The 13,541-nt window shown below is 42.0% G+C and overlaps 2 long non-coding RNA genes across 2 annotated transcripts in view; one reads left to right on the forward strand and one right to left on the reverse strand.

The window, feature by feature from the left end:
- The window catches only part of LOC116560297, a 232,072-nt gene that overhangs the window by 180,338 nt on the left and 38,193 nt on the right, over nucleotides 1–13,541 (reverse strand). The gene's annotated exons all lie outside the window — the stretch shown is intronic.
- The window catches only part of LOC116560300, a 7,809-nt gene continuing 1,917 nt past the window's right edge, over nucleotides 7,650–13,541 (forward strand). Inside the window, exon 1 of the long non-coding RNA XR_004272897.1 lies at nucleotides 7,650–7,871. This is a non-coding gene — a long non-coding RNA (uncharacterized LOC116560300). The remainder of the gene's footprint in view (nucleotides 7,872–13,541) is intronic.

The following is a 13,541-nucleotide window of genomic DNA, read 5'->3' on the forward strand; positions in this document are numbered from 1 at the left end:
TGTATTAAATATCTTCTCTGGTTCCAAACTCCAGGCATCACCTGCAGTAGGCAAAGTCCAGAGGAAGAAAAGGGAATATATCTGTAACGTGTACCTCTTTGAAATCAGAAGCAACTTCCTTTTGTGTCTCATTGGCTACAATTTCACCATATGCTCTCAGTTCAACAGTCATTTGTCAAGTGATATTATATTAACTAGCTTAGCACAAATAAAATTCAGTGCCCTCAAAACAAGGATGCCTTCTCTCACCACTCCTATTCAATACATTATTGGAAGTTCTGGTCAGGACAATCAGGCAAGAAAAAGAAATAAAGGATATTCAATTAGAAAAAAAGGAAGTCAAATTGTCTCTACTTGCAGATGACATGATTGTATATTTAGAAGATCCCATCATCTCAGCCCAAAATCTCCTCAAGCTGATAAGCAGCTTCAGCAAAGTCTCAGGATTACAAAATCAATGCGCAAAAATCACAAGCATTCCTATACACCAGTAACAGACAAATCATGAATGAACTCCCATTCACAATTGCTACAAAGAGAATAAGATACCTAGGAATACAACTAACAAGGGATGTGAGGGACCTCTTCAAGGAGAACTACAAACCACTGCTTAAGGAAATACAAGAGGACACAAACAGATGGAAAAACATTCCATGCTCATGGATAGGAAGAATCAATATTGTAAAAATGTCCATACTGCCCAAAGTAATTTATAGATTCAATGCTATCTCCATCAAGCTACCATTGACTTTCTTCACAGAATTAGAAAAAAACCACCTTAAGTTTCATATAGAACTAAAAAAGGAACCGCATAGCAAAGACAATCCTTAGCAAACAAACAAACAAACAAACAAAAAAAGCTGGAGGCATCATGCTACCTGACTTCAAACTATACTACAAGGCTGCAGTAATCAAAACAGCATGGTACTGGTACCAAAACAGAGATATAGACCAATGGAACATAACAGAGGCCTCAGAAATAACGCCACACACCTACAATTATCTGATCTTTGACAAACCTGACAAAAACAAGCAATGGGGAAAGGATTCCCTATTTAATAAATGGTATTGGGAAAACTGGCTAGCCATATGCAGAAAGCTGAAACTGGATCCCTTCCTTACACCTTATACAAAAATTAACTCCAGATCGATTAGAGATTTAAACATAAGACCTAACACCATAAAAACCCTAGAAGAAAACCTAGGCAATTCCATTCAGGACATAGGCATAGGAAAGGACTTCATGACTAAAACAACAAAATCAAGCAACAAAAGCCAAAATTGACAAATGGCACCTAATTAAACTAAAGAGCTTCTGCACAGAAAAAGAAACTATTAGAATGAACCAGCAACCTACAGAATAAAAAAAAAAAAAGTTTGCAATCTACCCATCTGACAAAGGGCTGGTATCCAGAATCTACAAAGATCTTAAACAAATTTACAAGAAAAAACAAATAACCTCATCAACAAGTGGGTGAAGGATAGAACAGACACATCTCAAAAGAAGACATTTATACAGCCAACAAACATGTGAAAAAAAGCTCATCATCACTGGTCACTAGAGAAATGCAAATCAAAACCACATTGAGATACCATCTCACACCAGTTAGAATGGTGATCATTAAAAAATCAGAAGACAACAGATGCTGGAGAGGTTGTGGGGAAATAGGAATGTTTTTGCACTGTTGATGGGAGTGTAAATTAATTCAACCATTGTGGAAGACAGTGTGGTGACTCCTCAAGGATCTAGAACAAGAAATACCATTTGACCCAGGAATCTCATTACTGGGTATATACCCAGAGGATTATAAATCATTCTGTTATAAAGACACATGCACACATATGTATATTGTGTCACTGTTCACAATAGCAAAGACTTGGAACCAACCCAAATGCCCATCAACAATAGACTGGATAAAGAAAAGGTGGCACATATACACCATGGAATACTGTGCAGCCATAAAAAAACAATGAGTTCATGTCCTTTGCAGGGGCATAGATGAAGCTAGAAACCATAATTTTCAGCAAACTGACACAAGAACAGAAAACCAAACACTGCATGTTCTCACTCATAAGTTGGTGGTGAGCAATAAGAACACATAGACACAGGAATGGGAACATCACACACCAGGGCCTGTCGGGGGGTGGGAGGCTAGAGGAGGGATAGCAGGGGCGGGGGCTAGGGTAGGGATAGGTTTAGGAGGCTAGGGGAGGGATAGAAATACCTAATGTAGATGATGGGGTGATGGATGCAGCAAACCACCATGGCACATGCATACCTATGTAACAAACCTGCATGATCTGCACATGTACCCCAGAACTTAAAGTATAATAATAAAAAAAGATTCAGTTCCCTAAGGCTAAGAAGCTCCCAGCCCCTGCTGAAGAAAGCAGATTATCAGAGGAAGACAAATAAAATACGTCAGCAAAGAAGAAAGAGTAAATATTCTAGGATTAGCAACTAATAATGACTGTCACTCCCACCAATACGGGAGACCATTTACTTCCTACAACATAAACAGTTCCATGCACTGTTGAATAGAATGTGTATCCTGTGGTTGTTGGATGAAATGTTCTGTATATATCTGTTAAGTCCATTTGTTCCAAGGTATAGTTTAAATTCATTGTTTCTTTGTTGACTTTCTGTCTTTATGAACTGTCTAGTGCCATCAGTGGAGTAATGAAGCCCCCCACTATTACTGTGTTGCTGTGTATCTCATTTCTTAGGTCTATTAGTAATTGTTTTATAAATTTGGGAGCTCCAGTATTAGGTGCATATATGTTTAGAATCATGATATTTTGCTGTTGGGCAAGGTCTTTTACCATTATATAATGTCCCTCTTTGTCTCTTTTAACCACTGTTGCTTTAAAGTTTGTTTTGTCTGATATAAGAATAGCTACCCCTGCTCACTTTTGATGTCTATTTGCATGAAATGCCCTTTTCCACCCCTATACTTCAAGTTTATGTGAGTCCTTATGTGTTAGATGAGTCTCCTGAAAGGAGCAGATAGTTGGTTGGTGAGTTCTTATCCATTCTGCAGTTCTGTATCTTTTAAGTGCAGCATTTAGGCCATTTACATTCAATGTTGGTATTGAAATATAAGATACTGTTGTATTGATCATGCTCTTCGTTGCCTGCATACTTTGGCAACAGTTTTTTGTTTTTGCTTTTCAACCTGTATTTTTATAAGTCCTGTGTGCTTTATGCTTTAAAGAGATTCTGTTTTGATGTGTTTCCAGGATTTGTTTCAAGATTTTAGAGCTCCTTTTAGTGATTCTTGTAGTGGTGGGTTGGTATTGGCAAATTCTCTCGTTTGTTTGCCTGAAAACAACTGTATCTTCCTTCCTTGCTTAGTTTTACTGGATACAAAATTCTTGGGTGATTATTGTTTTGCTTGAGGAGGTTGGAGATAGAGCCCCAATCCCTTCTAGCTTGTAGGGTTTCTTCTGAGAAGTCTGCTGTTAATCAGATAGGTCTTTCTTTATAGGTTACCTAGTGCTTCTGTCTCACAGCTCTTAAGATTCTTTCCTTCATCTTAACTTTGGATAACCTGACAACAATGTGCCTAGGCAAAGATCTTTTTGTGATGAATCTCTCAGGTGTTCTTTGTGCTTCTTGTACTTGCATGTCTAGGACTCTAGCAAGGCTGGGAAATTTTCATTGATTATTTCCCCAAATATATTTTCCAAGCTTTTAGAACTATCTTCTTCCTCAGGAACACTGATTATTCTTAGGTTTGGCCATTTAACATAGTCCCAAACTTCTTGGAGGCTTTGTTCATATTTTCTTAATCTTTTTTCTTTGTCTTTGTTGGATTGGGTTAGTTCAAAGACCTTGTGTTGGAGCTCTGAATTTCTTTCTTTTTTTTTTTTTTTTTTTTGCATTTTAGGTTTTGGGGTACATGTGCAGAACATGCAAGATTGTTGCATAGGTACACACATGGCAGTGTGATTTGCTGCCTTCCTCTCCATCACCTATATCTTGCATTTCTCCCCATGCTATCTCTCCCCAACTCCCCACCCCCTGCTGTCCCTCCCCTATTTCCCGCCAACAGACCCCAGTGTGGAACTCTGAATTTCTTTCTTCTACTTGTTCAATTCTATTGCTGAGACTTTCCAAAGCATTTCACATTTCTAAAAGTGTGTCCAAAGCTTCCTGAATTTTTTATTGTTTTTTCATTAATCTATTTCCTTGAATATTTCTCCCTTCACTTCTTGTGTCATTTTTTGGATTTCCTTGCTTTGGACTTTGCCTTTCTCTGGTCCCTCCCAGATTAGCTTAATAACTAAGCTCCTGAATTCTTTTTTATGTAAATCAGGGATTTCTTCTTGGTTTGGATCCATTGCTGGTGAGCTAGCGAGATTTTTCGGCAGTGTTAAAGTGACTTGTTTTGTCATATTACCATGGCTGGTTTTCTGTTTCCTTCTCATTTGGGTAGGCTCTGTCAGAGGGAAAGTCTAGAGCTGAAGGCTGTTGTTCAGATTTTTTTGTCCCACGAGGTGTGTTCTCTTGATGTAGTATTCTCCACCTTTTCCTGTGGTTGTGGCTTCCTGTGAGCTGAAGTGCAGTGATTATTGTCTCTTTTCTGGGTCTAGCACCCAGCAAGTCTACCCAGCTCCAGGCTGGTACTAGGGATTTCTGCACAGAGCCCTGTGATGTAAACCGTCTATGGGTATCTCAGCTGTGGATACCAGTGCGTGTTCAGGTGGAGGTGGCAAAGGTGGCAATGGACTCCATGAGGGTTCTTAGTTTTGGTGGTTTTATGCTCTATTTTTGTGCTGGTTGGCCTTCTGTCAGGAGGTGGCACTTTCCAGAGACCATCAGTTGTAGTGTGGAGAGGGACTGGCAGTGGGCAGGGCTCTAGAACTCCCAAGATTGTATGTACTTTGTCTTCCGCTACCAGGGTAGGTAGGGAAGGACCATCAGGTGGGGGCAGGGCTAGGTGTGTCTGATCTCAGACTCTCCTTGGGCAGGTCTTGCTGTGGTTGCTGTGGGGGATGGGATTAGATTCCCAGGTCACTAGACTTGTGTACCTAGGAGGATTATTCCTGCCTCTGCTGAATCATGCAGGTTTTCATGTAAGTGGGGGAAAGCCAGCACTTACAGGCCTCACCCAGCTCCCACCATGCCCCTGGCAACAGCCTCAAGTCTGTTTCCAGGTGGAGGGTGGGCTTGAAAACTTGCTCCAGGCTTTTGCCTCCCAATTATGAAAGAAAAAAGCTTTAGTTCTTCCCCAGCCTGTGACATCTGCAAGCAGGATTTGCACCCTCCCCAATTTCTGGCCAGGAGTTTCTTGCTCACTCAAATTGGTACAAAGTTCAGCTACGGAAGTCCTTCTCCCTGTGGGGTTTACCCCCTGCTCCTCTGGCCTCCCTCCTGATGGATCCCTGTGGTGTCAGGCAGGAGTGGGCTGCTTGGGGATTCAGCAAGTTCCCAGGGCCTCCCTGCTGCCTCCTCCACCCTTGTATTTTGCTTGATTCAGCTCTCTAACTTGACTCAGTTCCAGGTAAAGTGGGGGATATCTCCTGCAAACAGACCTTCAACTTTTCCAGCAGGGAGTGTGTGTTCGGAAGAGGAAGGTCTCCCTTTCCCATTTCAGCAGTTGGGGTACTCACAGTATTTGGGGTCTCTCCTGAGTCCTGCAGGAGCAGTCTGCTTCCCTCAGAGGCTCTGTGGGTCCTCTCAGGATTGCTGGTTTGTTCTTGCAGTTGATCTGAGGCTAAAATTTACAGTGCAAGCCTCCGCAGGCTGCTCTATCCAGAGCTGCAATATAGTACTGCCTCCCGTCTGCCATGATCCTCCCAAGTCCTCATTAATAACTTTAACTTGATGATATTGATGGAATGATGGAACCAGAAGCGAAATTCAGTAACTCGAAAAGAAATGGGACGTCAAGAAGTAGAGATGAGAATTACAACAGACTCCAAAAAGTCTGTATGACAAGGAGAGAAGAGAGGTTTGTTGAAAACTAGAAGATGTGGTTCAAGGGAAACTTTTAACATTGGAGAACCTAAGTAAGTTGACAGACTTAGAAGGAGAAGTAGAAGATACAGGATGGAAGGGGGATGAATGATGCAAAAAGTCTTTTAAAAAGCAATAAGCAACAGGATTAAGAAAACAGGTGAAGAGACTGATCTTTAAAAGAGGAGAGTGACTTTAGGGACTGGAAAAAAGGGGTAGTGTAGCATTTAGAATGATTTTGCTTGCAAGCAACAGAAAATCCAACCAACCACATAAAGTTTAAAGAATAAGAAAACTTCATTACTTTATACATCAAAAAGTCAAGGAATGGGATGGTCACAGGTATAGTTGGCTAATTTGGTGGCTTAACAGTATCATCAAGGACTCAGCTTCTTTTCATGCTTCTGTACTAACACCGTCAACACATCAGCTACTCCCATCACAGTAAACAGACCACTGCAGTAGCTCCAGTCTACATTCAGAACAAAACGGGGGTAAAGAGCTCTTCTATGGGCTCCATTTTTTGAGAGAGAAAAACATTCCCAGCGTCCCTCAATAGACTTCCATTCAATGGCCAGAATTTTTTCACATGTCTAAGCCGAGTGCTGGCAAAGGAAATGAAGTAATCATAGTTTTGGGCTAGACTAATTATGATCAATCCACTGGGGCTAGGCAAGAACCCATCACCCTGAAGAACATGGGTATCAGATATCTAAGCCAAATCAGGGTTCTGTTATCAAGGAAAAATGGTTGGGCACAACTATTGGGTAAGAATCTGTCCCATTTGAGGTAAATGTGGAAAAGTTTATATTCAAGGGTAGAAATAACACTGAATTTCCTTGATTTACTGCTGTGAGTGAAGAAATAGGGGTTGAGTATGAGGATTGAAAAACATATTTGAAAGTCATTGAAGGAAATGAGAGAATGTGTTTACTAAAGACAAAAGATTGAGAGGCAGTGCTAAGGGACAAGCTGAGATGGGAGACCATGAAATTTTTAGCACACCAACACCAACTGTATGACTATATGACTATTTTTCCAGTATATTTTTCTCTCTTCTCAAGTGCAGGAACAAAAGAGATAGGGAGTAATAGTACCACTGATTCGAGGTTGGGATTTTACTAGGTGGTAAAACAGAAGCATAAAAAATGAAAAGGAATCAAAGATGCTTGCAGAAGAGTGGTTCAGATCTCTGTATAACCCATGGGATCTAGGTTGTATACAGAAAAAAAGTAGTCAGAAAGGTGTTAGTAAAATGTGAGGAAAATGGAGTGCTCAAGGACAGGAAGTGCATATGAGTTCAAAGTGCAATGGAAGAATATTTCAAGGACCGGACATTGGGATCAGAGGGAAGAATCATGGAGTACTGCCCAAGCAAAGGTTGGTTTATGAAGAAAGGAACAGAATACACGGGAGTCAACAATGTCTAGCAGTTTGGAGACTGGGTTGCCGGACTGACTGCCTGACAAATGTTAAAATATCCTAGGACTGTGTGGGAAATAAATGGGGACAATGACTGAGAGATATCCCCAAATCATCAAGGAAGGATAGGAACTGTAATGGTTAATACTGAGTGTCAACTTGATTGGATTGAAGGATACAAAGTATTAATCCTGGGTTTGTCTGTGAGGGCGTGGCCAAAAGAGATTAATGTTTGAGTCAGTGGACTGGGGAAGGCAGATCCACCCTTAATCTGGTGGGCACAATCTAATCAGCTGCTAACAAATATAAAGCAGGCAGAAAAACGTGAAAAGGAGAGACAGGCCCAGCCTTCCAGGCTACATCTTTCTCTGTGCTGGATGCTTCCTGCCCTCGAACATCAGACTCCAGGTTATTCAATTTTGGGATTCAAACTAGCTCTCCTTTCTCCTCAGCTTGTGGACAGCCGATTGTGGGACCTTGTGATCATGTAAATTAATACTTAATAAACTCCCATATATATAAGTTTATTACATATATATCTATATATCCTATTAGTTCTGTCCCTCTAAGAGAACCCTAATACAGGAACTAACTAGGACATAGGCTGATGTCACTGACCAGGAGGAAAGAACATGATATAAGTGAGGTGATAAGACCTAAAAGAAAAAAAAAAAGCTTCCATGGGAAGGTTAATGAGTGCTGCTCTGGAGGTGGAGGTGGGAGTCTGGAAAACAGCAACTTTTTCCGGGGAGGAGGCTGCATGGAATGAGTCACCTCTATTGGTGGAGACTGCGGAGGAAGTTGGGTCTTCAAGAAGATCTAGGTCTCAGTTAAGAGAAAGGAGTTGTGAAACACCATCTGTACTAAAAATACAAAACTTAGCCAGGCGTGGTGGCAGGCGCCTGTAATCTCAGCTGCTCCAGAGGCAAAGGCAGGAGAATCGCTTGAACCCCGGGTGCAGAGTGAGCCAAGATTGAGGCACTTCACTACAGCCTGGGCATAAGGGTGAAACTCCATCTCGAAAAAGAAAAAAAGAAAAAGGGATTGAAGAGTCTCACTCTCTGGGGTCATAGAGGAGTGTATGTTAACAATGGTAGGTGCGCTAAAGGTCACCAACACCCCTGAAGAATTCTCAGGTCTTTGGTAAGGGTAAACGGCAATCTGACTCAAATTCAGTATATGTTTCAATAAATATAAGAATACTCCATTCACTGAAGGAGGATTTCAATGTGACTATGACCTCTACATCCCATAAAACATTAGCAGTATCAATACTAATGCAAGGAAAGCTTTTGATGCCAGAATAAATAAAAATAAAGGTGTGAGTTTACATATGAGACAACGTGGCTCTCAGCAGGAATTTATAAGTTTCCTCTAAACTTGCTCCAGCTCACTCACATTCTTTGTCTCCTTTCATTTGCATTTCTAGTTTCTTTTCTCATTATCAAAGCTATTTATTTGACAAATGATAGAACCCCAGCTGAAGGTGGAGTACAATTAGCATATAAACAAGATTTTAGAAGTGCTGGAACGACGGACTTTAGAGCCTCATACTCTCTGGAGACTTGACCCCAAAATAAGAGAGATTGTGCTTGGGCAATCCCCAGCCAGCTCCCAAAATGCCCCTGCCTTGCCTTGGGTGAGCTAGGGTGCATCATCATCTAACTTGGCTGCAAGTTACCACCAGGTGCTTCATTTGACTTTAATACTCTGAATAAAGACTTAGTAGCAAGTACCTAGTTTTTGAAAGAAATGTGGTAGAGTGGAAAAAAATGAAGATATTAAGAGTCAGATAAGCCTGGTTCTGAATGCCGGTTGCCACACCAAACTTGATTTCCCTTGGCAAGTTATTTCAACTCTGAATAATAATAGCAGAAGTCACCATGTAAGATTAGTCAGTAATGGGCCAAGTATTTTATGCATAATCAGAATATCCTCAACACTACTAGCTAGCATCCTGGGGTCAGTCTTCCCCAGTAAAATAGCCTGAGCCCCTACATAATATACTACACCAGAGAAGTCTAATCTTTTCTCCAGTATTTCTAAGATGGGCTTAAATGTTCTTCAAATTCCTGCTGTCAGCTCATCGCTTACCTCCCCTCTCCCTCTCCCTCCTGAGATGTTGTCCTCTCTCCTCGCCTCTTTCATTCAAGGTTAAACATGGCCCCTTCTCCTTAGGCCTCCACATAATACCAATACAAAGCTTTTCCTGAAGGTTTGGTGATAATGGAAGCAGTTACAGAAAAGGAAACAGGCTGAAGTTTAATATCACAGTCTCGCCAACCCGCCTCTTCTAGAGCCTAGGCCTAAGGCTGCCATGTACCTGGGATCTCAACCTCCCACTGCAAGCTTTCTCTCATTCTCTCTCTCAGCTCCAGGGCTAGAGAACAGAAATTTTCTGTCACTTTGTTATGCAGAGCACTTTTAGATCCCCTTAGTCTTACTTCATGCTCCTGGGCTTTGCCTTCAATAACCACAAGCTGGTCCTTAAATGTGAATTTTCCAGGCTAAATGATATAAAGCTTTGAAATGGCAATTTTTCTTGCACTTTTGGTCAGAAATCCCTCACTTAGCAATAGTTCTAATAAGTGGAAAGGAAGTGAATAGAAAAGTAATTCTCACCCTGTCCCTAGCAAAGAGGTCATAAAGTTCTGGGATTCCATTCTCCTCTTATAAAGATATCACTTTAAACCTATAAGGAAGTTTAAAGAATGGAAATAATTTTCCCAGTGTCATAAAGCTAGTAGGTAATATTAGAAATCAGTGTGTGGACTGCTGCTCCCTCTTAGAAGTCAGCTACCATGTAAAAAGTACAATCACCTTGAGACCACCATGATGTAGGGAAGCCCAGTTAGCCATGCAGAGAAAAAAAGGCCTAGTAGAGAGCATCTAGGAACCAGACATATGAATGAAGCCTTCCTGGATCTCCCAGCCCATGTTACGCACCAGCTAAATGCAGATTAATGAATAACCCCAGCCAGTGTCATAGGAAACAGGGCTATCTGGCCCAACCCTATCCAAATTGCTAACCATTCCTGTTTATAAACCCAAAAGATTAGAGAAACAATAGATTAAGGAGTATTTGATTTGAGAAACAGTTTCATTTATTCATTTATTCATGTACAACACATTCATTAAGCATCTACTATGTGCCAGGCACTGCCCTAGGACCAGTGGACTCTACCACAGAAAGGGTAAATGTGGCCTTTTCTCAAGGAACTTCAATTCTAATGCCAGAAAGATAGACAACACATAAAGAAACAAATCAATAAAGTATAAAACGTGGGGGGGTAATGGTAAAAATTACGAAGAAAAATTGTGTGATTCAGGGACACAGGTGGGGGCAAGGAAGGACATTAGTCAGGAGGTAGTGTCTGTTTTTAAAGTCCTCTATACAAAAGTGACTTTTGAGCATCTTTTAATGAATTGAGAGCATGAACTATATGAAGAAATGGAGGAAGAACATTCTGGGGAGAAGGAAAAACACAAGTAAAAGCCCTGAGGAAGAAAAAGGTGTGGTTACTCAAGGAAGAGCAAGAAAAGTAGGTAGCTGGAGCAACAAAAGAAAGGGGTAAGATTGGAGAGATTCACAGGGGTCACACGCTGGAGGGTCCACATGCCTCAGTGGGGAGTGTGGATATCATTCTAGTGTGTTGTTAGAAGGCACTGGAGGTCTTTGAGCCATCTATCCTGACTGCTGCGTGAAGCACAGACAACAGAGGGAAAGCATGCAAGCAGCAACTGGGAGGTTATTGTAATTGTCCAGATAAGCGATGACAGTGGCCTGAACCTGGGTGGTAAGAAGCGACAAGACGCAGGATATAGTCTGAACATAAAGCACGTCAATTTCACATAAAATTATTATTCAGAGTGAATCCTCAGCTCTGAGGTTTGGAAGCATTTCCATTGTTTTTAACTGATGATTGCAAGAGCTGAGCTGAGCACTCCATCAATGCCCTAGGAGGCAATGTTTGGCTTTCCAAGCCTGCCTACTGAGTCAGAGAGGCCCAAATCACCAGGACAACACTTGGGTGGGGAGAGCAATAGATTTTATCGGCTCCAAAGGGAAAGCCCCATGTAAGCGTCTGTCAAAACGGCCCGATTCTCCTCCTAGGTGAGAGATCAGCTAACTTTTTAGTCAGTCATATAACCATCTATTGTAGTGTCCTCTCTGACACCTTAGAGAAGATCTTAGTTGTTTGGCACATTCCTTGGCGAACAATAGAATTAAACCTTTTGTAGCCTGACAAATATTCCTCCACATGCAGAGCTGACTTCTGGGGAAAAGAAGAACCCATTTGCATACGGCATTTGGAATCTTCTGAAAAGTAAGTAACCTAGACTCCTACACCTTTCTACCCAAGAGTCAAAATTACAGAAGCAGCAGAAGCCTGACCATGTTTTGTTGGTAGGAGACGGTTCTAAAGGCCCCAAAGACAAGAAGGGTGAAGGGATGCCATGCTGGGGACTCAGACTCATTTCTGGAGCCTGAGGCTTATGGGTTTGAATCAAGTCTGGGAGAGTGTGTGGTTGAGGCAGAAAGATGCTCACAGTGCAGCCATCTGAACCCATGGTAGTCCTTTGGGAACAATGTTTGACAGTGAGAGTGTGAACTTAGAGAGCTATAACCTTGCCGCCTAAGTGTGGGTCCAACAGTCCTGACAATATCCTAGAACTTTGAAGATGCCATGGAATTGGCAAATAGTTTTCAACAGGGATACCATGCGGCAGCAAGAAAGATAAGCTTCATTGGATTAGACCCTGCTTTGTCACCTACTGTGTTTGAGCCAAAAGTCTGGCTCCCTTTGGACGGAGTGACCCCCTGGTGTTCAGAACAATGGAAGAAAAAAGAGCATCTGATGAGATCCTGGACGTCCTACATATGAGGATAGAAGTGCACCCTAGTGATTAACTGAAGAAATAAAAAGCACCATTACTTGGTAATGGCTGTATGTATAGTATGAATATGGTACACCATATAGATGATAAATAATATATACACCTGATATGTATGGAAAGGACATGCTGCCTTACACTCATGAAAATTTGGTAAAAGCTATCTTTGGTGGTGGGACAATGGGTGTTTTTATTTATCTTTTTAATTATATGGACTTTCAAATATTCTAAAAGTTTTCTACATGCATTACTTTTTCCAAAAAAAGTAAATCAAATATAAAAGGAGCCAATATTTAGCCCTCATCCTGCCAGACAAATGCCCTTACAGGTGACCCTGAGAATTTATCACCAATGATAACTTCCACATCATTTTATGGCTCATGTGATGGGCATAGGTGGCGAGTCCTAGGCCGGTGAGTGGCCAGAACCTGGGCTCCCCTCAGCACGAATCCTGACTGGTCTGTCTTCCCCAGCCCAGAACAGGATGAGTAGCAGGACCCTTGTGGCCTCCTGTTACTGATCAGGCTCCCTCCCTCTACTGTTCTGGGGATGCTAATGAGGTGACCACTCATGGGTGTCAAGAAGGGATTTCCCACACAGGCTCCTCTGTTCCACACGTGTGCTTTGCAGAGAGTTTCACTTCAGGTGCCAGGTGGCATGCCCACACAGTGACAAACAGACCCTCACCCATGTGATTTGCATGCCCCACCCTATCCTCCTGGGGTCACTTCATTGTCACTAACATTTAAGATGGCACTCACTTGGCCAGAGCTCTGTGCTGAAGGCTGAGGGGCACACAAAGATGAAAGCCCTGACTGTCATCAACAAACCTTCAATCTTGATGGGACCTGGGGGACATGGAAGAAAGAGTCACTGACACAAAGTAGAGCATGCTGAGTGCTAAAATAGGGATAACCTCCTGACTGACTTCCTCCCATGCCAACCAAAATTACTCCTATCCATTTTCAGGTTCTGCCTTCCAAACCGCTCCAATGAGTGCCCTCATATCCATTTCCACCGCCTCTGCGATGGGTCAGTCCTCACCCAGCTTTGATCAAGGCTCTTGCACTGGCTCTGACCACCATTCTTCCTTCGTGCATTTGATTACCAGAGGGCAATCCTTCATTGCTGTGTTAGTCAGCATTCTTCAGGGAAACAGAACCAATAGGCTGTGCGGGGGGAAGGGGGGGAGAGAGAGAGAGAGAGAGAGAGAATGTGTGTGTGTGTGTGTGTGTGTGTGTGTGTGTGTGTGTGTGTGTGT

Source organism: Sapajus apella, unplaced genomic scaffold (genome assembly GCF_009761245.1).
Source record: "Sapajus apella isolate SASKATOON/1434 unplaced genomic scaffold, GSC_monkey_1.0 scaffold25, whole genome shotgun sequence".
NCBI lineage: Eukaryota > Metazoa > Chordata > Mammalia > Primates > Cebidae > Sapajus > Sapajus apella.